This window comes from Pipistrellus hanaki (assembly GCF_964339955.1).
Source record: "Pipistrellus hanaki genome assembly, chromosome: 1".
Lineage (NCBI taxonomy): Eukaryota > Metazoa > Chordata > Mammalia > Chiroptera > Vespertilionidae > Pipistrellus > Pipistrellus hanaki.
This window is the reverse complement of record NC_140503.1, coordinates 161,428,222-161,453,375: the sequence shown is the minus strand read 5'-3', so window position 1 is coordinate 161,453,375 and position 25,154 is coordinate 161,428,222. Positions and strand designations below refer to the sequence as shown.

The following is a 25,154-nucleotide window of genomic DNA, read 5'->3' as shown; positions in this document are numbered from 1 at the left end:
GAAATAAAAATATACATTTTTTTAAATAGCAAAAAAAAATTTTTTTTTAAGTTGTCATCCACACTTGGCCTTTATTTTTTTACCTGTGAGAAGGATCCCTCACTCAATTCTCTCTTACTCACAAGCGTAGATTACATAGCCACTCACTCACCCCAGCCACCCCTCCACACTCATGCCCTATTCCCTAACCCTAGCTAGCTCAACTTTGGTTCTGAAGAGGGTACTGACAGATGGCAGGAAAGCTACTCCAAAGAGCTCGCATCCAAGTGGAGAAGAGAAGGGGCATGTCTCCCTGGGACTACACACAACTACAATACATTGCAGTTGCAAGTTACAGATGCCAAATAACTGCTATTGTCATTATTGTTGCTGTTTTTGTCGGCACTCATTGAGGCCTCAGAATATGCAAAAACCTAAAGTGAGCACTTAGTAAGTCTCATCTCATTAGTCACCCACACTATTACCCCGTTTTACAGGAGAGGCAGTGAAGTTTAGAAACTCAGCCAAGATCACCCAGCAAGTAACAACAGAACTGAGGACTGGCACTAACATATTGTCTCTCTTCGTACTGGTGATCTGTAATAAATTGTAACTCCCCCCACAAGTGTGCTGTTTTTAACTATAATCATTTTTAAAAAATATTTTTTATTGATTTTTTACAGAGAAGAAGAGAGAGGGATAGAGAGTTAGAAACATCGATGAGAGAGAAACATTGACCAGCTGCCTCTTGCACACCCCCTACTGGGGATGTGCCCGCAACCAAGCTACATGCCTTTGACTAGAATCGAACCTGTGAACTTTCAGTCCGCAGGCCGACGCTCTATCCACTGAGCCAAACCGGTTTCAGCCTAACTATAATTTTTAATTAAAAAATTTTTAATGTTGACATTGTTGCAAATTCCCGCCTTTTGCCCCCCTTTTCCCACCTCCACCTACCTCCATCCCCCTCCCTTGGCCTTCAACAAACTATTGTCCATGTCCATGGGAAATGTATATATGTTCTTTAGCTAATCCCTTCACCTTCCTTATCTAGTTCTCCCCACCCCCCTCTTCCCTACTAGTTAGGAGCCGATTGTTCCTCTGAAGCCAAACGTAAAAAGCCCCAAAATGTGATTTCCCAGGCAAACATCAGTGGGCACCTTACGATCTTCTGTTCTTTCCTAATCGTTTCACATGCACTGGTAAGATATTTGAAATCCCAATCCGGGGGTAGGAGTGAGGGGAGGGGGAGGAAGGGGGGAGGGAAGTCAAGAGGCCTGTGTTTCAGTCCCATTTCCACCACGAACTTCCCTCTCTGGACACAGGTTCCTCGGGGGCAAAAGGAAACCAGTGGATGATATGGTTTCTAACATCCCCTCCAGCTTAAAATTTCTAGCAATTTATGAAGCCCGGGAGTGTCAACATAACAGTGGGTGCCGGAAGGTGTGGACACAACGCCCCCTACCGGCAGCCTCTCCGCAGTGATGTTGTGGTCACTAGCTCAGCACCGCCTGCTGGTCCTGCTGCTGCGGCCCAGCTGTGGGGGCTGAGGGAAAGGGGGAAGTGATTCGCGCATGCTCCATCCTCAGCCAGGCCTGCTCTGCAGTGTATACTGCTGAATGTTTCCTGAAAGAAAAGTGCTTAGAATTCGGATGAACACGGTTTTCTTGTTGTTGTTTTTAAATAAAATTTCCCTTTATTCTTTTTTAAAAAAATATATTTTATTTATTTTTTACAGAGAGGAAGAGAGAAAGATAGAGTTAGAAACATCGATGAGAGAGTCATCGATCAGCTGCCTCTTGCACACCCTCTACTGGGGTGTGCCCACAACCAAGGTACATACCCTTGACCAGAATCGAACCCGGGATCTTTGAGTCCGCAGGCCGATGCTCTAGCCACTGAGCCAAACCGGTTTCGGCTCCCTTTATTCTTTATTATTGTTAATCCTCACAAAAATATCTGAGAATATTTTTTCCATTCATTTTCCAGGGAGAGTGAAGGGACGAAGCGGGGAGCAGAAGGGGGGCAAGAGAGAAAGAGAGAATCATCTATTGGTTGCCTCTCCCATGTGCCCCAACCAAAGCCAAGGATCGAACCTGCAACCCAGGTCCGTGCCCTTGACCAGGAATCAAGCCCTTGATCCTTACAGGAGCTGACGCTCTAACCCCTGACCAGAACTGGATAAGGGTTTCTGAAGAGAACAAAAGGATTACAGAATGGTTAATAAAAATAAGCACAATTTTAAAAGTGCTTTTATTTTATTTTTTTTTAGCATGGAATAGTCTCTTCCAGGCAAGCATATACCTATTCTCTGAAAGTGAAAAATAAATTCTATAGCTTTCGTGTGCTTGTTTAAAAAGTGAGCCAAGTAAAGTCTCTGAGCTCACCCCCTAAGGGTGTTTCTCAGCTTCAACACTGTCTGAGCTGGCTCACCTCTGCCAGCTGAATACAGCAATACGACCTGCCCTTCCAGCCACCAGCCTCCACGGCCTTCCCCGAGGGCACTGATGGGAGACAGGCCCTTTCAATGTGGAGATACGCTCACATAAAGCATTCACACTTTTAAAACCCCATTTCAAATCATTTCTAAAGGCTTTAGAAATGGCTTAAAAAGGAAAACCCCTGAGCCGTGAATCTGCCGCCCACAGCAGAGCAGAGCCGAGCCACAGAGTAACAATGGCCTGGGTTCCCTTGCTCTCCCCACTCACCTCTTCCTGAAAACTCCCACGTGAAGAAGCGGCTGTTCGGCCAGGACCCCACACCTCTCCTTGGGCTGCTCCCCTTCCCTGGGAGCACAGTCAGGGAGAGAAGGGATGGGAGTGGGATGTGTGTCCAGGGGGGACAGGAGGAAGAACAGGCCATCAGCCCTGGGCTTGGGCACTGAGGAGTCCTATCAGGGTAACATCTATAGTGACTCCAGGCCCCAAGGGGACTCTCGTCTATGATGGAGCCCATTTTAATAATAAGCTCCCAAAGGTCCCCCCCCCCCCCCCCCCCAATTCACACAGACATTGACCTGTCAGACCTTCATGAATGGAAAACCGGCTGGTCTTTCCTCCAAACCCAGGTCCCAGCCTGTGGTCCATTCCAAAGGATGCTTTTCCAAAGCCAGCCTCGGATGGCTCTGCCTTTTCTCCCCCCTCCTCTCACCTCTGGAGCTTTTCTTTTCCCTTCCCTACCGCCTTTCCACCTGTAAGCCAATCAAACCAACAGAGACTCACTTAATTCCTCTCCTAACTCCACTCGGGCCAGAGAGGGTCTAGAACCAGAGCTGGCCCAAGCAGAATTCTCCGTAGGGAACTGGGAGAGCAAGACTATCGTGCTCAGGGGGGCTCTTTCCCCCCCCCCCCCCACGCCCCCCACGCCAGGCTGGTCTTGTCATGTTGCTTTCGCCAGCAGAATGTATGCAAGTGAGGCTGTGTGGTTTCCAGAGCTTGGGCCTCAAGAGGCCTTATAGCTTCTGCTTTGGTCTCTGAAACGCTGTCTGGATCGCCATGAAAGGAAGCTGGGTCAGCCTCCTAGGGAATGAGAGCTATGGAAATGAGAAGCGAGGCGCCCGGCCAACAGTCCGCGCCGCTGCCAGCCGTGTGAGGGGCGCCGCATGCAGCGGCAGGAGCCAGCTCCGGTGAAAGGGAGGGGGGGTGAGGGGGGGGCCCTGCCAGCCGCAGAATCATGAGCAATGATGTATTGGTGTTGTTTTAAGACACTCAGTTTCGGGGTGTTGGGCAGCAGTAGATAACTGAAATGCACGCCTTTTACCTCATCTCTGTTGTGTATGGAATAAGATTTTTCCATACACAACATTTTAGAATGGGATTTTCTTTTTCTGCCTCTATTTCACTGAGGCACCACGTGATGGAAACAAACCCCCTGCTACAGAATTCACAAAGCAAGTGACCGAGACTGGCTCCACCGCGCTTGGGCACCCCACCCAGACTGAAGATAGGAAAGGAATCAGGGTGGAGGGTGTGGGGGCACAGGTAGAGGGCTCTGGGGAGAACTCTTAATGAGCTGTGAGAGTCCCCTTTCCCACCCCCCAGGGAAAGGGGCTACTGCTGCATCTTCTTCACTCCAACACAAGGAAGCAGGTTCAAGCAGACAGTTTGGAGAATTTTTTAAAACAGTTGGAAAACAGCTAACTTCATGGGTCCAGATGTGCACCCCAACTCCTAGAATGGCTGTGACAGGAGGAAGGGGCTTGCAGGCACTGGTGTGTGGGGGTTTTAGGGGAAAGTGTGTCCTGTGGCCCAAATGCAGTCACTCAAAGGAGACTGCTAGTATGGGGTCAGCGTGAGTCCTGTCTCATAGCACACCTAGAGGGGCAGAGAGACCCCAGCAGTAAGAAGCTAGAGGTGAGACCCAGAGATAAGGAGCCATGGGTCAGACTGTTGGACCTCAAAGGGAGGGTGGGGATAAAAGGGAGAGATCAACCAAAGGACTTATGTGCACACATATGAGCCTAACCAGGGGTCAGGGACAATAGGGGAGTGGGGACATGAGTGGGGGGGGGGGTGGTGGAGGATTGAAATGGGGGGTTGAGGACAAATATGCGATACCTTAATCAATAAAGAAATTTTAAAAAAAATTCTTTTAAAGAAGCTAGAGGTGGACCCTGGATTATTAAGGTCGTAGAAAGAAATCCAAAGAGACCTCCTGGAATAAAGATGCATGTTCTTACGCCCAGAGAACTGTAAGAGGGAGATGACAATGGGGTTTTCTGAAGAACTTTCCACAATGCCCCACAAGGAAAGGGGGCCACTCTCAGAGAGTGGGAAGCCTTATCCTAACTTCCTGTCACCCAGTCCTGGAGGTCCAGGAACTTAGCTAGCAAACAGAATTTCCGGCAGAAAAAATCCATAAGGCAGAGACCACAGAGAAGCCACCATCTGCCCACCGACCTTTCCCAGGGTAGACCCCTCGCCTGGAGCAGGCTTGAAACGGGGAAGGTTGACATTAAACCACGCTCAAAGGTTTGATTTCTCATCTTGGGGTGGTCATTCTAATTTCCAAGTTGTGACACAGTACAACTTCGAATGACATGAGGACGTGACAGATGACGACTTTCCTAAGGAGAAGGAAAGTCACAGGGCCTGAACGTGAGATGGGGGGAAAAAATCACAGGCTGAGTTTTCACACCAACCTTCCGCTATTAAAATAAAGGTTAAAAGGACAACAGGGAGAAGTATTATTTTGATGTATCACTAATTAATTGTTTGTTGGCAGGATAGTTACACTGACTTGGTCTATTCACCATTTCTCTGGGATACACTTCTCAAAGGACCAAAAAAAGTCCTCATTGTGCTGTCTTTTTCTCCAGCCGGCCATGCATATTTCTCTTTGTTCACATCCCCTTCCCACTCTGACACACTAGGTGGGCTTAGAACGTATCACATGATGACATTGATCCCGGTTCAGAAGGTCCCTAGCTACTCATCATTCAGGACACGGCAGCTACTGAGTCGATAAACTTGGAAATTGGTTTCCCCAGGTGCTTAAAGCTCTGGCAAGCATTAGCCCCAGGACCGTGGGAGGAGGTCAGTCCAGGTGTCTCTTGGCTCAAAGCCAGTCTCGCTTGTCTGGAATGCAGGACTTCAGCGGCACACCTGCCCAGGAGCTTTCGAAGACTGAGATCAGTTAGGTGAGTTTTTGGGCTTCCTATAGAGAAGATGGGATGGCGGAACCTGGGTCTGAACTTTCAGCAAGTAAGCTTTTATAAATAATAGATGCGATCAATTATTTAGCATAACCAAACATGCTTGAAGAATTTCGGTATCACTTGCTAGTTCTCAAGGATTTAATGCATAATCACAGAGATGCATAATGCATGAAGACATGGCCCCACCGGATACCGGCCTGGGAGAGAGGCTGGCTGCACTGAGAGGGAAAGGCATTGAAGTTCAATCAATTACTTGCAGGTGTTGCATTTATTCATGAAGTGTAATAAAGCTGAGGTGGGAAAGCAACATCAGTGTCTTCTCTGTGAGAAAATGTGAGTCAATGAGAATGGGTAAAAGTAGGTTTATTGTGGCGAGTATGTGAGCCAGAGTTTATTATGGTACTATTAGAGGCCCGGTGCACGAAATTCAGGATTGGACCTACACGGGCAGTCTGACATCCCTCTCACAATCCAGGACTGTTGGCTCCCAACTGCTCACCTGCCTGCCTTCCTGATTGCCCCTAACCACTTCTGCCTACCAGCCTGATCACACCCTAACTGCTCCCCTGACAGCTTGATTGATGTCTACCTGCTCCTGTTTGCCCCCAACTGCCCTCCCCTGCAGACCCGTTTGTCCCCCACAACTGCTCTCCCCTTCAGGCCTGGGTCCCTCCCAACTGCACTCCCTGCTGGCCTGATTGCCCACAACTGCCCTCCCCTGCAGACCTGTTTGTCCCCCACAACTGTTCTCCCCTTCAGGCCTGGTCCCTCCAACTGCCCTCCCCTGCTGGCCATCTTGTGTCCACATGGGGCAGCCATCTTATGTGTTGGAGTGATGGTCAATTTGAATATTACTCTTTTATTAGACAGGATTATTATTTATTATGAACAACCTCAAACCTACTTTTGCCCACCCCTGTATATTGGATGAAGAGCCAGGGTGTTGAGCTCTGTTTCTGGCTGTGGGGCACAAGATGCTAGTTGCCATGGGAGTTTAAATCATGCTCCCACTGGCATTCCTCAGTGTTGCCATCACCATCCCAGTAGCAGGGGTCTTCAAACTACAGCCCGCGGGCCACATGCAGCCCACAGAGGAGTCTGATCCGGCCCGCCAGGTTTTTTGGGCAGTGAGCGCAGCCGAGGTGTTACAGTAGGAATTAGTAGTTCATATAGTCCGGCCCTCCAGCTCTCTGAGGGACCATGATCTGGCCCCCACTTTAAAAAGTTTGAGGACCCCTGCAGTAAGGCATCTTGCAGGCTGCCCTACAAAGGACATCACAGAGTGGCCCTTGAAGATTTTGTCTCATCCAATGACTCCATTTTCTCAGGGACCCATTTCCTGGAGGCAGATTCTCCTGGTCCAGCCTCCCAGTCTAAACCAGAGAGACAGCTTACTAATTCAGGGGGATACTCGAAGTGCACATAACCAATGCATTCTTTTCCAACAGGGGCCGAATCCTAAGCACTGGGCTGCTGGGTGAGCATGGCATCAGAGCTAGGGGAGACGCAAATGGAATGTTCCAGGCGCCAGGCTGAGGCAGCCTGAGGGGTCCATCACACAACAGAGAGGGTGTAGCCAGTGGTTTCCAAACTTCGTGTCTGTGCCCATTAGAGTTGTTAAATCATTTAGCAAGTCACACTCAGACACCACTTAAAACTAATATACAGAGCAGAACAGAACGCATCCGAGAGCACTGCATGAAACTGAGGCTGGTAAGAGGGGTGGGGAAGAGGACAGACCCTAAGTGCAGGCCCTGTAGGATCAAATACCAGCCACAGAACCCTGGGCAAGGGATTGAGTCTGGGCTTCAGTTTCTTTGTTTGCAAAATGGGATTGATGATATTGCCTACCTCCAGAGGCTGTCATCAAAATTAAATGGTTTGATACCTACAAAAGGCACAGAACCGTGCCTGCCTATATAGTAAGTGCTACATGAGTCTTCATTATTAGTAAGAATTGCTTTGTGAAACTATGGCCCACAACCCGAGATACCGGACTCGAGTTCCTATGACAACCGGAGTCAGACACGCTGAGCAGGATATGAGAGAAACTGTGGACTGAGTGGTTTCCATTGTATTTGGCTAGAATTGATGGAAGCAGTATCAGATTGCAGGCAAATGAAAACCAGAGGAATCTATTCAATAGGACATCCCAGCTGACCAGGCTAGAGCTCACTTCAGCTGAGGAGTGCTTTTTAGTGAATTAAGATGAAAGTGCTTTTGTTGAGATGAGATGCCATAAATATCTCTTTTTCTGGAGAGAATTCTCTGAGGTGCACTTGGCCTTTTTTCTTTCTTTTTGACTTTCATCTTGAGCCACAGTGACGTATTTTGACTCACTGGAATGGATCGTCAAGTTTAAATTTAAACTTGAACTTAAATTTCCTTTCTTCTATGAGTTGGGTTCTCAATTTTTTATAGTAGCAGCCGTACCAATTGATTACTCCACCCTATACCACAAGCCCTTCTTTCATGTATTTTTCCATGATCCACAGAAATCTGGACAAATAGAAGGTAAAAAGACTAAAATATATTTTCAAGCAAAAAATAGACCTTTGGAGAAGACATCAGAGCAAATGGGGGAGAATGAGTGATATTCAAGCAGAAGTGAGAATAATTATAATATTATTAGATTATCTATTATGTGCCAGGCGAGGGGCTAAGCACTTCATAACCATTGATCATACTTTTCACAATGACTTTGAAAGGTATACGGTATTACTTACAGATGTAAGTAAGGAAGCTGGCCCTTAAAAAGGTTAAAAAAAAAAACCTGGCTGAGACTCACTGCTAGTAAATGGTGGAGCCAGACTCCAAGGCGGACTTCCTGCGTCCAGAGCTCATGCCTTTCCTTTACACGCGGCTACATGGGTTTTAGAACTAGGCCCACTGGTCCTCAATTCCAGCTGTCACACACACTTATAAGCTACAGAACTTCTCCAAACCTCACTTCATTTCCTCTTCCATAAAATCATGGTGACAATGGTAGCTTCCCCACAGGATTTTGTGAAAAACAAATGAGATGTTTATTCAAGGGCTTAACATCGCAGTTGGCACACAGGAACTGTTCAAACAGATGCCAACTACCGTTATTGTTATGCCAGTCTTTGCGAGGCTGCCCATAACTGCAAACGTTACATATGGGTAATCAGTGGACTAGACCAGCTAACGGGGTGCCGTTTGGCCAACTGTCTTTGGACTCCTCGCTCTTATAACGGCATTTCTCGTGCCCCTCATTCCTGCCACAGGGAGAAAGCAAGGCACCGCTGAAGGCATAGCGGTCAAATGAGGAAACTGCACCCAGCTGAAAGGTTTTGGTTCAGGCCAATGGGAGCAGGAAGAAAGGAAAGAAGATCTGAGGTCTGAGGCCACTGCAGTGTTCGACTTCTGAAGGACACACTCAATACACTGTGGGAGGCAGGAAGAGTGCCACTGAGGAAAAAATAAATTACTTGGGGATTGGAATGGAAGCTTTTGCTCACATTACTGTGCGAAGGATTCCCACGGAAGAGCAAAGGATTTAGGGCTGAGAAGAATTTAATCAGTTTCTCCAGCAGCTCATTTTTAACCTAAAAGGATTTAATTTCCAAGTCTTAAATGGGCACCAGAATTTAGATAGAGTCAAACTGGGGGAAGAGAAAAGATAAGGAGAAGGACCATCCATTGTCCAGAAACCAGAAGGAAAACACCAGCCTGTGGAAGAATTGACCAGGCCCACACGTGAGAGCTGATATAACTCAGCAAGCACAGGATGCGGTGGAGGGAGTGGGGTAAGAAGACATAAAAATGAACCTTATTTCCACCCTTGGGTTTCTTGTGTGTGTTTTTAAATATGTTTTTATTTATTTCGGTGAGAGGAAGGGAGGAGAGATAGAAACATCAATGATGAGAGATTCATTGATCAGCTGCCTCCTTCACGCCCCCTACTGGGGATTGAGCCCGCAAGCACGGCATTTGCCCTGACTGGGAATCGAACTGTTACCTCCTGGTTCATGGGTCGATGCTCAACCACTGAGCCACACTGGCTGGGCTTTTATGCTTTGTTTTGGGGGGTTTTTTTGTTTGTTTTAAATATATTTTATTGATTTTTGTACAGAGAGGAAGGGAGAGACAGAGAGTTAGAAACATCGATGAGAGAGAGTCATCAATCAGCTGCCTCTTGCACACCCCCTACTGGGGATATGCCTGCAACCAAGGTACATGCCCTTGACCGGAATCGAACCCAGGACCTTTCAGTCCCCAAGCCGACGCTCTATCCATTAAGCCAAACCGGTTTCAGCTTGTTTGTTTTTTTGATGTGTGTGTGTGTGTGTGTGTGTGCATGTGTGTATGTCAGCTAGATGAAGACATCAAATTCAGCTGTGTTTATTTCTACTTTGCCAGGCAAGGATTTTAAATTTAACTTGAAATAATCAATAGGCAACTGCCTTTATTTTTAACATCTGCCTGGCTGAGATTGAACACATCTGCTGCAGTTCCTGAAGTACATGGGCAAAATATTGCAAAGCATCTTTCCTATTCGAGTAAAGGGGAATTTAAAAACATGTTATTAAATCTGAAGATGTTTGGATGTAGAATCTAGGATGAATGCCATTATTGAAAACTAGAGGCCTGGCGCATGAAATTCTGCACTCAGCGGGGAGCAGGTTCCCTCAGCCCAGCCTGTGCCCTCTCACAGTCTGGAGATCCGCGGTGGATCGCCCCAAAGAGGTAGGCCCTGCCCACCTGGCTGGGGCTCCTCGATGGATCCCCCCAAGAGGAAGGCCCCTCCCACCCACCGCAGCACAGCCACAGGGTAACCTGGGCCACCCTATTTGAGATGACCAATCACACCCCACAATCACACCCCCGCCCACCAGTCAGGAGCCTGGGCCTCCCACTTCGGGGTGATCATGGAGGCCTCCCCGCAACTGATAGATCGCCCCGCCAGCCAGTGGCCTGGGCCTCCCTCTATAGGGATATCATGGGGCAATGGCCAGGCCCCTGACCAAATGCATCACAGCCGCTTTGGCTGGCCTGGTGCCAGTGGGGGTCATAGGGTGGTCATCTGAAAGGCATCCAGATGGTAGTTCTGCTGTTCGGTCAATTTGCATATTATGTTTTTATGATTATAGATGCCAGACAACTAACTCTGAGGCCCAAGAAACAGTGCAAGTGAGTTTACAGAGGTTACTGGAAGAGGAAAACCAAATGTGAAGAAGCAAAGAGATTTCGATATGCTAAAGCTGTCACTGGACTGCAGAGCTGAGCTGAGTTGTGGAGAGCTGGTCACACATTTAGTGCACAGCACCCTTGGGTAAGACGGGCCAGAGGGAGGAGACAGCAGTAGCTTCTGTTTCGTCACCACTGTCATCAATAAGCATTCTTCACTACAATATGTGAGTCACTGAAGGACATTGTTCTCCATAAGCTTAGTCTATTTAAGGAAACAAAACATGTACATAAACAGAAAAGTAAATAACAATACAAGCTGTGCCAATGAGAATGTGACTTTCTTAGAAACTGCTCAGTGTCTTCGTTTTACAAAAACATATCCATCATGCTGTGCAGACACCACACCATGATGCTAGACTCAGAGATATAGACCCAAATGCCAACGGCGTACAATTTCACTCTAATTCCACTTTTAAGTCCTCCAACAATTAAAGGACAGCTGTGATATTAAGATATGCTCTAGCAGTCATTAATGAACGGTCTAATGTGCTGTTTTATATCCCCAAGCATATTTTATATTTACTTTGGAAGGCAATGTAAGTATAGTGGTTAAGAGTAAGGCCTCTGGAATCAAACTTCCTGGGTTCGATTCCCAGTTCTACACATATTAGCTGTGTAACTGTGGCAAGTTACTTAACTTCCCTAAGCCTTGGTTTCCTCATGTGTAAGTGGAAATAATAATAGGCTTTGCCTCATATACTCACAGTGAAGATTATATAAAATAGGGGGCATTTAGCTCACACGAGTATTTGCTTTCACTGCTATTATCACTAAGGTGGCTGGGAGCCCGGGCTGGCGTGAGATGCTGTTGGAAGGGACCGGGGCACTACATCCAAGGTCTCCCACAGGGATGCCTCTGAGACCCACCTCCTCATGCCCTGTGTTCAACAGCAGGTGAGTGCACACACTGAAGAGAAGGAAGAGGCACCTAGTAGTCTGAGGGAGCAACATGGGAGGAACATCTGCTTAAAAATTACCGGCTCCCCTGGCCATACGGCTCTGTTGTTTGGAGCACAATCCCAAATGGTTGTGGGTTTGATCCCTGATCAGGGTGTGTACAGGAGGCAACCAATTGATGTTCTCTCTCACATTGATGTTTCTTTCTCTCTCCTCTCTTCTCTCTCTCTCTCTCTCTCTCTCTCTCTCTCTCTCTCTCTCTCTCTCTCTCTCTCTCATCAATAAATGATGAGAGAGGATAAAAATATATCCTCGGGTGAGAATTTTTAAAAAATAATGGTTCACATACACAGAGAGGATAAAAAGAAATTTGAAATTAGACGCAAATAAGCACACTTTGTGAAGAACAAGAAGTTGATGGGGACCCTGGGTAAGAGTGCTCGTCAAGGCTAATAAAATTCCAGAAAAACATTCTTAAAGGTCCGAGGAAGTCGTGAAGAGCTTTTTGAGTCTCCAAAATACAGCCTTACTCCTGCCTGCCGCCAGAGACCGGCTTGTAGAAAAAAGGTGTGGGATCAGAGGGCAGTTAATTATGTCTGTTTCCAGAGAAAGTCCTGCAGTGAAGAAGAGGAAGCAGGTAAAGGGTCTGGGGGTCGGTGGGGAGGGAGGGTCCAGCAGCCCGCTTTACAAGCAGTATTAAACTCATGTTTAAGGCTCCAGTGCAGTTGTTTGCCAAGGGCTTTGGGGTACAAAGCGCCTCGAAAGCTCTGCAGCAAATAGAAGAGAAGGTGTCTTCCCCAGGGGTCCCGATGGCAATACGACATTCACAGCGGGCGGGCTCCAGTCTGCCCTGCGCTCTTAGGTCTGTCTTCCTTCCTCCCATCACACTTCCACATTCATCTTTATCACTATGTGTCTTCCCACCAGTCTTCTCACTTCATGAGAACAGGTGCCAGGTCTGTTTTGGTTCCCATTGTATCCTACTAGTAAGTGCAGAGCAAAGAGCTGTATGAAAAAGCATATAGTAAGCCCACAGTAAATATGTGTGGATTAAGTGCATGAACAGATGAACGAATGTGTGCAGGAGACAGAAGCTTGAAGACCGAATACTTGCATCCTACATTCACAGTGGGACTGCTGGTGGTGTTATTTAAATACCTTCTTTCAGAGAACTGAGAAAAACCAGATCCCAGGAACACTGCCAGGGAGGTAACTTCCCTATAATGCAACTCTCAAGTTACCAAAGTCTGTCTCAAAGCACAGGGGTTAACCAAGTAGGTGCACAGTTTATGTTCAGTCTCTTCCCGAACCCCCCACTCCTCTTTTTACTTTCCAAAAGAAAATCAGATAGATGAGCCTAAAAAATATCTTTCAAAAACCATTTCATAGGTTAAAATGCTTTAAAAGCTCTCATTAGCAAATACAACTATTTATGCTTTTTATCATCAAGGTTCCTTGTTAATAGAAAAACTATGAAAAATATTGTATATCTATGTGTGTGTGTGTGTGTGTGTGTGTGTGTGTATACACACACATACACCCATATACATACACACACATACACCCATATACATACATACACACCTCCCCCCTCCTGGGGGTCGTCAGAGCCGGAAAAGCCTTGCCTGTTAGCTCATCCAGTTATAACCTGGCTCTGCAATTCACCAGCTGGCAGCTACTTTTATTGCTTGCCTGGAACTTTCTTTCCACAGGGATGGCAAATATATAAGACTGTGAGCCGTGCCCTGCTGAAAGTACATTTAAACATTGCTGATCCACCTTGGCCGGTGTTACTCCATGGTTACAGCTCAGCCCAAAAGGTCAAGTGTTGGATTCCCAATCAAGGGCACGTACCTGGGTTGCAGGTTCAATCCCTGGCCCCAGTCAGGGTGCATGTGAGAGGCAACCAATCAATGTGAGACACATCAATGTTTCCCTCTTTCTCGCCCCTTCTCTACTTCCCTTCTACTCTCCTCAAGAAAGTCAATGGATTCTTTCCTTTTTACAGCAGCATAGTATTCCATTGTGTAGATGTGCCACTGTCTTTTAATCCACTCATCTGCTGATGGGCACTTAGGCTGCTTCCAAATCTTAGCTATGGTAAATTGTGCTGCTATGAACATAGGGGTGCATATATCTTTTCTGATTGGTGTTTCTAGTTTCTTGGGATATATTCCTAGAAGTGGGATTACTGGGCCAAATGGGAGTTCCATTTTTAGTTTTTTGAGGAAGCTCCATACTGTTCTCCACAGTGGTTGCACCAGTCTGCAATCCCACCAGCAGTGCACGAGGGTTCCTTTAACTCTGCAACCTTGGCAACACTTGTCATTTGTTGATTTGTTGATGTTGGCCATTCTGACAGGTGTGAGATGGTACTGCATTGTAGTTTTGATTTGCATCTCTCGGATAATTAGTGACTTTGAGCATGTTTTCATATGTCTCTTTGCCTTCTTTATGTCCTCTTCCAAAAAGTATCTATTTAGGTCCGTTGCCCATTTTTTAATTGGGTTGTTTATCTTTCCTTTAAGCTGTATGAGTTCCCTGTGAAGGAATTCCCACCATTTGCAACAGCATGGATGGAACTGGAGAGCATTATGCTAATCGAAATAAGCCAGCCAGAGAAAGATAAATATCACTCATTTGTGGGATATAATGAACATAAACTGATGAACAAAAACAGATTCAAAGACAGAGAAGCATCGATCAGACTGTCAAACCTCAGAGGGAAGGTAGAGGAGGGCGGGGGTAAGGGGGAGAGATCAACCAAAGGACTTGTATGCATGCATATAAGCATAACCAATGGATGTAGACACCAGGGGGGTGAGGGCATGAGAGGGAGTTTGGGGGTGCAATTGGGGAGACAAGGACACATATGTAATACCTTAATCAATAAAGAAAAAAAAAGTCAATGGTGGCGCCCAAAATGTAAAAAAAAAAAAAAAAACTTTTATAATAATATTGAGGATTATTCCATGATCATCCTAGAAAAAGGACTTCTAATTTCACTAATAACATGAAGGAGGTTAAGAAATCTCCAAAACAGCTGGCTGCTTACATAAGTAGAATAGTTGGGACACGTTGTGAAAAGCCCAGATAAACTAGGTAAGGTGAACTACCACAGAAAGAACGTTCATTATCCTCTTCCAAATTCTTGCTTTAAAAAGAAACAGTCCCCTGGAAGAATGAAGAATATGAACTGGCCTGCGCAGGCCACCCGCCTGAAAAATTACACCGTGATAGTCCAACATATTGGCTCAACTCCTGTGATCCCAGTTCTTCACAGACAGAAAGCGCATCATCACAATACCATGGGTTTTCACTGAGTTTCTGAGGTTCATGAAACAACGGCACAAATTTTGTTCAGCAACAGTTTGAGATTGAATGTAACTTTAACTTCTGGAAAAAGAGACGTATAAGTGAACTTGTCACTTATTTGGTGAGGATAGAAGACCTTGGAGTGGTACCTTCCGGTGCTTAGCAATAGTTTACAGGAAGAAAAACAATATAACTCACTTGGCTGCTGTGTAGACTTCTTGCCTCTTATAAAGTCACTACTTAAAAGCATATTTGAAGAATATATAATAGTTGGTTTAAACTGGCTTCAAGAAGTCATAGAAAGGTGGTGGTCAGAACGATCACCCAAAATAGAAATTATAAATGATGGAAATACTCAGATTTTAAGACAACAATTAAGAGGATTGTGAGAACAAGAAAACCATCTTAGCCCTAGGAGGTCTGGCTCAGTGGATAGAGTAGGGGTGTCGAACTCAATCAGAGAAGGGGCCAAAATCTAAAATCCAGCCTAAATCGCGGGCTGAATGGTTTACTGAACAGTCATAAACTGACAATGTCATAAACTGACAGCGGAGTGCAGTGATGACAGCGCGGTGCGGGCCACATTGCAAGGCCTGGCGGGCTGGATTTGGCCCGCGGGCCTTGTGTTTGACACATGTGGGATAGAGTGTCAGCCTGAGAATTGCAGGGTCCTGGGCTCGACTCCAGGCAAGGGCACATGCCTGGGTTGTGGGTTGATCCCCAGCGGGGGCTGTGCAGGAGGCAACCAATCAGTGATTCTCTCCCATCATTGATGTTTCTGTCTCTCTCTCCCTCTCCCTTCCTCTCGGAAATCAATGGGAATTTTTTTTTTTTAAAAAAGAAAAGAAAACCATCTTACTTTGGTTCCAGGATATACTGGTAATACAGCTAAGGATGTAGATGCTTACTTATTACAGTTGCATTGAAAGGCACTCAATCTACTAAAGAGCATTTAGTTATTCAAAACATTCCTGGCTCTATGATTTCTAAACAACTCTCATTGGAGAACTGTGAACTGTGGGAGAAATCAAAACATTTTCTTTTAAAGCCACATATGAAACCACTAACAAAACCCTAAAATCTACTTCACGTTGAAGTAAAAAAATATCCGAAAGGAGCAGTTTCAACTTCAATAAGGTGAAAGTGCACAATGAAGATTGCTCACCTTTGCTGCTTTTGGGATTTATATGGTTACTTGGCAACATTGTTGAAGAACTACTGGATCTTAAGGCAATCCCTCATAAGAATATACTCTATAGTAAGTGGAAAAAATAAGACAAAACTTATTATTAGGAAAAGCAAAGACCAATCATCAGTACTTTTTTTTTAAGACTATGCTTTATAAAAAAAAAACCCTCAAATGTGTGCAAACTATTTTCTTATGTTGAAAGACTCTGAAAGATTAAAATATCATCGCAAATAATCAATACTAAAAGTTCTTTGTCCACAGTAAGATACTGTGTAAACAAAAGGCCTTAACTATTAATAAACCAATGTATATGATACCAAGACCTATTTTTAAAATAAGTAAAACCAACCATGCTTCTGGCATGAAAGTTATGGAATTAATCAGGGGTTTCCATTCATGTGCAATGTTGTTAAAACCTATTCCACATCTTTAAAATTTGAGAATGTTTCTTAATATCTCTGAAATGTTTTTTCTAGAGTCATCCTGTCAAGTATGTATATGTTATTCCTATATATATAAAAAAAGAGGTGAATATGTATTTGTATGCATGCTTAGCTGGAAATGTTCATAGAGTTGGCTAATTTATATTCATGTTCTATTGATTATAGATTGCTAGTATTTTCAGTTCTTTGTCATTTAAGCTTCTCTTGAGTGAATTTACTAAATATTCAAAAAAAAAAAGTCAATGGAAAAAATATCCTTGGGTGAGGATTAACCAAAAAAACAAACAAGTGCTAATTCAAGCCAACACTTTCTTCTCAGAGTCTAGACACCACCTCTGAATCAATTAAATCAACTAAAGTTGGAATACAAGATGCAATGTCTTTGCCTCCTTGACCTGGAAGTACACATTCTAAAGTATTTCAAATTCTCTTTTCCATGATCCATAGTAAAAAGGGCATTTGTACATAGTACATACACAAGGTTTCACTAAATACTATCAGCTCTTATTTGTGTGACGTGTTTTGATTTTTTATGCTCTTCTATTTCATTTCTTGTATGCTATCTGCAATCTATTGCTTCTATAACCTATATAAAACATGAGTTGCAGCCTGCAATTTGAAAAATCATGTAATAAAGGAGCACCATTGCAAACTCCAAATTTTAAGGTCACAGCAAACAGCAGGAGCCTGCTCAGTTGGACAGAGCACGGGGCTCATGGAACTATGGCCAGAGGCTCATTGAAACTACAAAGAACCTTTACTGATGGAGGGGAGGGGATTAAAACCATGGAGAGAGGGAAATATATTTTCTCTTGATTAGAAAATGTATTTATTAGAAAACCATTTTTCTCCCCTTAACCACAAATCAGCAAAAATCCCTGAAAATAGGACAGTGACTAAGTCCTGGATTGTGGGTTTTAGCAAGAAATCCTGCTCTGTTGGAAACCTATTCTAAAGCAAAAGAAATCCCCATGATTATGGGAGCAGAAGAATCACTATCACAAGGCTTGAAGTGTTTAATTTTAATTAAATGTCATTTTAAAGCAGGAGAATTTTTTCACGTATGGGAATCTGTCATTCTACAAAGATGAGAAAAGGCAGTAAGACGTAGGTAGCATCTCTCTGCGGCTGACCTTGACTTTAACATTCACATGTAATCGTGCAGCAATCAGGCAGACACGATGACGACAGTGTCTGTGGCTCACAGCAAGGCTGGGGTGGGGGGAGGGGGGAAGGAGAGAGCCTTTTAAAAGCAGCCAGCTGAAATGCTCTGACCAAGAAAGGCATAGTTTTACTTCTGCTCCTAAATTCAGATGATTCGAAGCCCTGGGTAAACCAAAAGCTGTCACTATAATTCAAGAATAATTGGAGCAGATGGCTGCTTAGCACAGGAAAGGATGGCACTGAGGACTTGAAATCTTCCAGCCTTGGAGCTGCTCTGGGAACGAGATTTTCACCTTCAATCCCCGCTCAGTAAAATCCGGCCCTCTTCCCATCTCCTCACCAGAACTGGGCCTGGAGAAGCCTAGACATTTGTCACTCTTTGATCTCCCCAAACCTAAGATTCATTTAACATTCACTGAGTGGCCAGATTATGATGACCTCTGAACGCATAATAATCTGGCCACTCTGTGTATATCCTATATAATAAAAGGCTAATATGCAAATTGTCCCCTCAATCAAGAGTTCAACTAGCAGACAGGCTGGCCAACCACCCATGTCCCCTCCCCCTGACCAGACTGGCGGACTCTACCCATGCACAAATTCATGCACCAGGCTTCATATATAGACACACACACACACACACACACACACACACACACTGAGGGGCCAGATTATGCATTCAGAGATCATAATAATCTGGCCACTCAGTATAGAATATTCACTATATGAGCGCCCATACATTTACACATTCTCCTTCATAGTCCTCCCTCCTCCCTCCCTCTCTCTCTCTTTCTCTCTCTCTCTCTCTCTCTCTCTCTCTCTCTCACACACACACACACACACACACACACACACACACGCGTTTTCTTTGTCAGTGCTAAATATACCTACTTCAATGTTAGAAACAGATGCAAATTGAACCCTACCCACCAACAACTGGATCACATTTCCCAAATGATGAAAGGGAGCTCATCCACACTACCACCAAACTATGTCTCTTTGGCCCAGCCTCAATTGGCTGAGCATCAGCCTATGAAGCAGGAGGTCATGGTTCGATTCCCAGTCAGGGAACATGCAGACTTGATCCCCAGTAGGGGGTATGCCGGAGGCAACTAATTAATGATTCTCTCTCATCACTGATGCTTCTCTCTCTCCCTCTCCCTTCCTCTCTGAAATCAACAAAAAAAATATATTTTAAATATATATATATATACACACACACACACACACACACACACACACACACCGTATTTTCTGGCGTATAAGACGACTTTTGAAATGGAAAAAAGCCTGCTCAGATTGGCCAGAGTCAGAGAGGTGGTCTATTAAAAAAAGAACTGGTGTTGCCTCGGAAGTGGGGGGGTAGTTTTATACAGTGAATATAGGCCTAAACCTATGTTTTAACTGTAAAATTAGGGGGTCGTCTTATACGCCGGAAAATACGATATATAATTTTATTTTTTTTACTTATTCCTCCCCCTCTTCCTACCAAAAATAAGTAAATAAATAAGAACCCATATATACTATCAGGACTGTGACAACCATCCAGGCGGCTGCTGCTCAGAGTGAGGTCGGAACACCAGGAGCCTGCTAGAGGGACAGAACCTACGCCCCACTGGAACGTGTGGAATTGGATCCGAGTTAAACAAGGTCCCACGTGATTCATGTGAATGCTCCAGTGTGAGAGACCCGGGTCTCGGCAGCGCTTCTCGGCCGTTTGCATAGGGCCGTGATCGTCAAACTGCAGCTCGTGAGCCACATGCAGCTCTTTGGCCCCTTGATACCATGGCCTGGGTGAGTCTATTTTGAAGAAGTGGCGTTAGAAGAAGTTTAAGTTTAAAAAGTGTTGGCTCTCAAAAGAAATTCCAATCATTGCACTGTTGATATTTGGCTCTGTTGACTAATGAGTTTGCTGACAACTGGCATAGGGAGCTCATCCAGGGAGCTTTAAAAGCTACCAAAGCCAGGCCTCCCTCACCTGTGAGCAGAGCCATCAGGAAGCTCTGGCCGCTGGCAGGGTCCCAGGCCCCAGTGGCTCTGTCCGGCAGCCAGAGCTGAGTAGCACTGCTCCTGTCCGACTCTCCCCTTTCACAGACGGAGGCATAGGATTGCAGAGCGGCCACGTGACTTGTCCAGAGTCACAGAGCAGGCCAGGGGGAGGGGTGACCCCACAGAGCTAAGTGCCCGGGGGATCCCCAAGAGGATGGGCTCCAGCGGAGGGAAGGTCTGTTTCCTGCTCCTCAGGAGCCTGGCTCTTCCTGGGCAGAGTGGCAGGCGGAGAAGGCTCTGTTCACAGAGGGTCACCCGTCTCTCACCTTTTTCTGACCCCTCCTTCACTCTCCAAGAAATCACTTCATTTGGCCTGGAGTATAGCTTTAGAGAACTACGTAACCATTTCTGTTTGACCTGCCAAATGTATTTTTTAAGTATATTCCATTGATTTTTTTACAGAGAGGAGAGGGAGAGTAAGAAACATCCATGAGAAAGAAACATCAATCAGCTGCCTCCTGCACGCTCCCTACTGGGGATGTGCCTGCAACCAAGGTACATGCCCTTGACCAGAATCAACCTGAGACCCTCCAGTCTGCAAGCCGACGTTCTAGCCACTGAGCCAAACTAATTAGGGCCCCACCAAATGTATTTGCAGTCCCCTTCTCAGCTGTCTTCCTCCTCCTCTCCCCACCCTGTTTAGAGGAACAGCAGCCGGCGCACACCCACCCAGAAAGAAACCTCCGAGAAAATCCAACTCAGGAGGACTCAAAGACAGACAGAGTCATTGAACCCTGGGAAAATGCTTACATGGGAGGCTGGCCTGGGCCTGCCAGCAGCAACAACAACAAAAAGCAACGCTGCTGCCAGCTGTTAGAGGAAGGCACCAGTAGGTTTCAAGATTGGCCCGGGCTTTGCAGAGATGGCTTATGAAACGCCCAAATGTCAGTTTTCCTGGCTCCCTCGGGTCCTCTCACACACAATGCAGCTCCTGTCAAGCACGGGCCAGCCTGAAAAATGAGACCTGAGAATGGGGGTGGGGTGAGGAATCTATTCAAAGACTTGAACTCCCAGGGGCTTTTATGGGATGGATAACTTATCTCCTACTTATGCAGGAGTAAGAAGTGCAAGATGGAATGGAGGCAAAAGGACATGCATGGGAAGGTCAGAGTAACAGGAGAAAGAGAAGGATGAGGGGAAACAAGGAGGAGGGTACAGGAGGAAAGAAATGTGTGGTGATGAAAAGGCTCTGCTTTTCACCTCCTGAATTTGGATGTCACAGAGAAGGAGCTGAATCTTCCGAGATAGCTCATAGGCAAGGATCAGGACGGAGAAAGATGAGACTGGGGGTCTTTTCATCAAAACGTGGGGGAACGGCACTGCTGGAGCTCGTGGCTGCCCCGGAGAGGCACGCCGGATGCCCCCCAAAGGGAGGGGGGCGCCCCCCGGGCTCCGTGCCAGACCCACTTTCACAGAAAACGGGGCTGAAGCTCCCAGAAGCCGGCACTCCTCACCCCACAGCTGGAGGGACACCTGCTCGGTGCATCTATTTACAATTTCCTTTCAGGCAACCGGCACGTTTTGGAAGGGAGTCTGCCAAGAGAGATCCTCTCAGTCCTCTCCTGTTTTCGGGTTCCCTCTTCCGCGGGAGAGTGGCGGCAACAAACTCCAGGAAGCAATTTAGGACGTGGGGTTGGTGGAAGGGGAGAGCCCGTGCCAATCTGCAAACCTGCCAAGCCTCGGGGAGGAAGCTGTTACTGTTGACACTGGCACCTGTGAGGCTGACCTATATTTCACCGCTGATGCTGACAGGAATGACAAGCCCCAGAGCGCAGGACACAGAAGTGAGCGGAGGCCCCCCCGGAAGGCTATGCCCAGAGCAGCAGTTCAGGAAGACACCAAACCCCTACCATGGACAGAGACAGGGACTCCAATGAGGTGCTGGAGGGTCTGAGTAAGGGGAGCACTCAGACAGACGCGGGGAGGAGGGGTTCGAACCTGATCTTAGCTTTGCCTTCAGATCTCGAAATTAGCCCGTAGGCAGACAGAACCCTACAGCTAATAAGAAAAATGTGGGTGGAGGTGGGGGGCAGATGAAAGGCCCAGGAAAGGAGAAAGTGGGTGTTGAATTTCCAGATTTCAGTGGGGAAACCTGTCCCACACATCGCGTTTCCTCAAACAGACAAAAGAGGAGGCAATATAAACAGTGCGATCAAGGACTTCTTAACACCGTCAGATATGGTTTTTTTTTTCTTTAATGTGCTATCTCAACTGCTATTTTATTTCTCCTACTCATTTCTCAAAGACAAAACACTGTAAATCATATCTGTCTGGTCAGCCTGATGATGACAAGTCTTCAAATGTGGTAATGCCATGTGAAATTTAATTCTATGCCTGAGACACTGGAGGTTGGCACAGCTATGTATCTTTGTGTTGGTGTGTGGTTTATTTTTCAAACTTTCACATTTTAATCTGCCATCCAGTCAGTGAACTGGAAACGGAGAGAAGTCACTTCATATGGTGAGTGATTTTAGACCTGCACTACCAACCATTTTTTCTTTTTCTTTTTTTTTTCTTTTTTATCCACCTGCTATCTACAGGTAAAGCAGTGTCATGATTTAGTGCGGGTGCAGCAGCCCGAGGCTCAGGGACTGGAGGTTCCGGGAGGACACAGGCCTGAGCTGGATTCCTCCAATCGGGTTCCACAGCCACCTCGCACTATACCCTATAATGCAGAGCCAACATCTTTCTTCGCTCCGGTCCAGAATCCATGGCCAAGGGCACCACCGTCCGCGTGGTCATGGGCACTGGAGGCAGAGGTGGCGGTGGGCTCACTCCACGCCCTCCCCTGTCCCCGGGCTCACTCAGAGAGGTGCAGCTCGGTGACATATTGAGGGTTAGGACTTCAACATGTGAATCCGTGGGGGATGCAAATCAACCTATGGCAGCCCTGACCGGTTTGGCTCAGTGGATAGAGCATCAGCCTGCGGATTCAAGAGCCCCAGGTTCGATTCCAGTCAAGGGCATGTACCTTGGTTGCAGGCACATACCTAGTAGCAAGTGTTCAGGAGGCAGCTGATTGATGTTTCTCTCTCATCAATGTTTCTAACTCTCTATTCCTCTCCCTTCCTCTCTGTAAAAAATAAACAAAATATATAATTTTTTTTAAAAAAATCAACCTATGACAACCAGAGACTCTGTGTCACCAGTAAGCAAGCCATGGGTCAGTGTGGCGGGATGTGGGTGTTGCTGGCTGGGACACGGGCCCTGAGAAGGTAGGCGTGGAACAGCAAATGAACCACTGCTCATTGGGACGAACTGGCTCCATCAGCATTCGAGCAAACGCAGTGACAAGAGCCAGCAAAGAAGAGCCCAGAAAAGGAGGCTGACAGGCTGGCTCCACGGAGAGGGAGTCCTGGTGAGCATAAACCACACAGGGTCGGCAGCTGTCACCGCTGCAGAGGTGCCTGCCTGGCAAGACACGAGCACATCCCCTCGCGATCATGAGGCACATGCTGAAGTCTGGGCTCACTATGCAGTCTGGCCTGACCCTGCGCCCAGCTCCCCACTGACACCTCCCTCTGCTGTCTAATGGGACTGCCCGTCAGTCGCCTCATCAGTCAGTCACCTGTGCTTCCTGACAGCACAGGCCTCCCAGGGGGGTCCAGTCAGAACTCGCTTCTCTTTTTTTCTACATCCCTACCCCCAGCACCTTTCTCACACTGTCTTTTCCTACTTAGCCCAATTCTGCTTCCCTGAGGAGGGAATTCTGTCCATTCTGTTCACTCCTGCATTCCAAGGGTAGCACCTGGTGAGTAGTGGGGTGGGGGTGGGGGGGGGGCAACACATATATTTGAATGCTGGAATGAATGCTATCTCCCTTCTCCTCCCCCTGCCCCCCTGCCGGCAAATACACACACACACACACACACACACACACACACACACTAGACAGGCAGTTCCTCAAGAGCATTTCTGTTCAGTTCCTGCCCTAGGACAGGGGTCCTTCCATAGGAATGAGTCGAATAAATAGATGCTTTTTCCACTTGAGGTACCTCAAACTGAACTCTGAAGTCATATAACCCTTACCTTCTCAAGCAAGCCCCCTTTCAACAGTCAGCTCAAGGTGATCTCATAAAGATGCCACCTCTCTTGCCCCGTCCCCAGAACTGGCCCCTCCTTCCTGTGAGCCCGATTGTACTTTATACATGCTTCTGTCCCAGCATCTGACATCACCCCTGTCTTCTCCTACTAGGCTGTGAGCGACTTCCGGGCAAGGATTTCCCTCTTATCTTCCTGATTAACATAGGGCTTGGTGAGCATCATTTCTCTTAAAGGTATAAATAAACTCCCTTCCTACGGACCTTACACTCTCCCTTGCCGCCTCTGTTAGGTCCAATCAGTTACAGTCTGTGCTTCATAGTATCTCTAAGGTCCATCCAACCATTCCATCCATTCTATCCACTCATCCTTTTCTTTCCATTCCCTCAACCTCCACCCTAACCCCATCCAGTCTTCCTGGCTCTTTCTTCCCTCCTTCAAACCATCCATACAAGGCTGCCAGATTAAGAATCCTACAGCATTACTTTGCAAAACAAAAACATAAACAAATGGCCGCTCTCTTGCTCTAAAACTTTTGACAGTCCTTCACTGCCTACATGACAAAGTCTAAACTCCCTGCATGCCCTGCCGAGTCCTCATAACATGAGCCCCTGACTCTCCCTAGTCAATTTTATTTTCCACTCTCCATGTCATTAACCCTTCTTCTCAAGTAAGTCTACTCCTCCCCGCTGAGCAACTTCCACACTCACTCCTGTCTTGGTACTTCCGCCACTTCCTCCATTATTGGTTTTCAAGATCCTCCCTGTTCCCCAAGTCCGGCCCTCATTCACACCCAGTTCAAGTCCCACCCCCTCGACCACCCTCTCCCTGGTCACCCCAGCCCTGGAAGAAAGGCTGCCCCTTTTTGTTTTTTTGTTTGTTTGTTTGTTTAATATATCTTATTGATTTTTGAAAGAGAGAGGGACAGAGAGTTAGAAACATCAATGAGAGAGAATCATCGATCAGCTGCCTCCTGCACACCCCCCCACCGGGGATGTGCCCGCAACCAAGGTACAATACATGCCCTTGACTGGAATCGAACCTGGGACCTTCAGTCCACAGGCCGACGCTCTATCCACTGAGCCAAACCGGTTTCAGCAAGGCTGCCCCTTTGAATTCCTATGGAGCTTATTGCCTGCACCATCCATTTGTATTAGCACTTATTCTTGCAATGCCAATGCTTACCGCTCCTCCCAGACTGTACGCC

The 25,154-nt window shown here is 46.5% G+C and overlaps 2 protein-coding genes and 1 pseudogene across 3 annotated transcripts in view; 1 reads left to right on the top strand and 2 right to left on the bottom strand.

Moving 5' to 3' along the window:
* Positions 1 to 25,154, bottom strand: part of TMEM150C (transmembrane protein 150C) — a 319,396-nt gene that overhangs the window by 203,039 nt on the left and 91,203 nt on the right. The gene's annotated exons all lie outside the window — the stretch shown is intronic.
* The window catches only part of SCD5 (stearoyl-CoA desaturase 5), a 129,861-nt gene that overhangs the window by 81,009 nt on the left and 23,698 nt on the right, over positions 1 to 25,154 (bottom strand). The gene's annotated exons all lie outside the window — the stretch shown is intronic.
* LOC311612603 (KATNB1-like protein 1) lies at positions 14,575 to 15,987 on the top strand (annotated as a pseudogene). Its single transcript has 2 exons — positions 14,575 to 15,446; positions 15,903 to 15,987. The product of its transcript is annotated as a KATNB1-like protein 1 (transcript).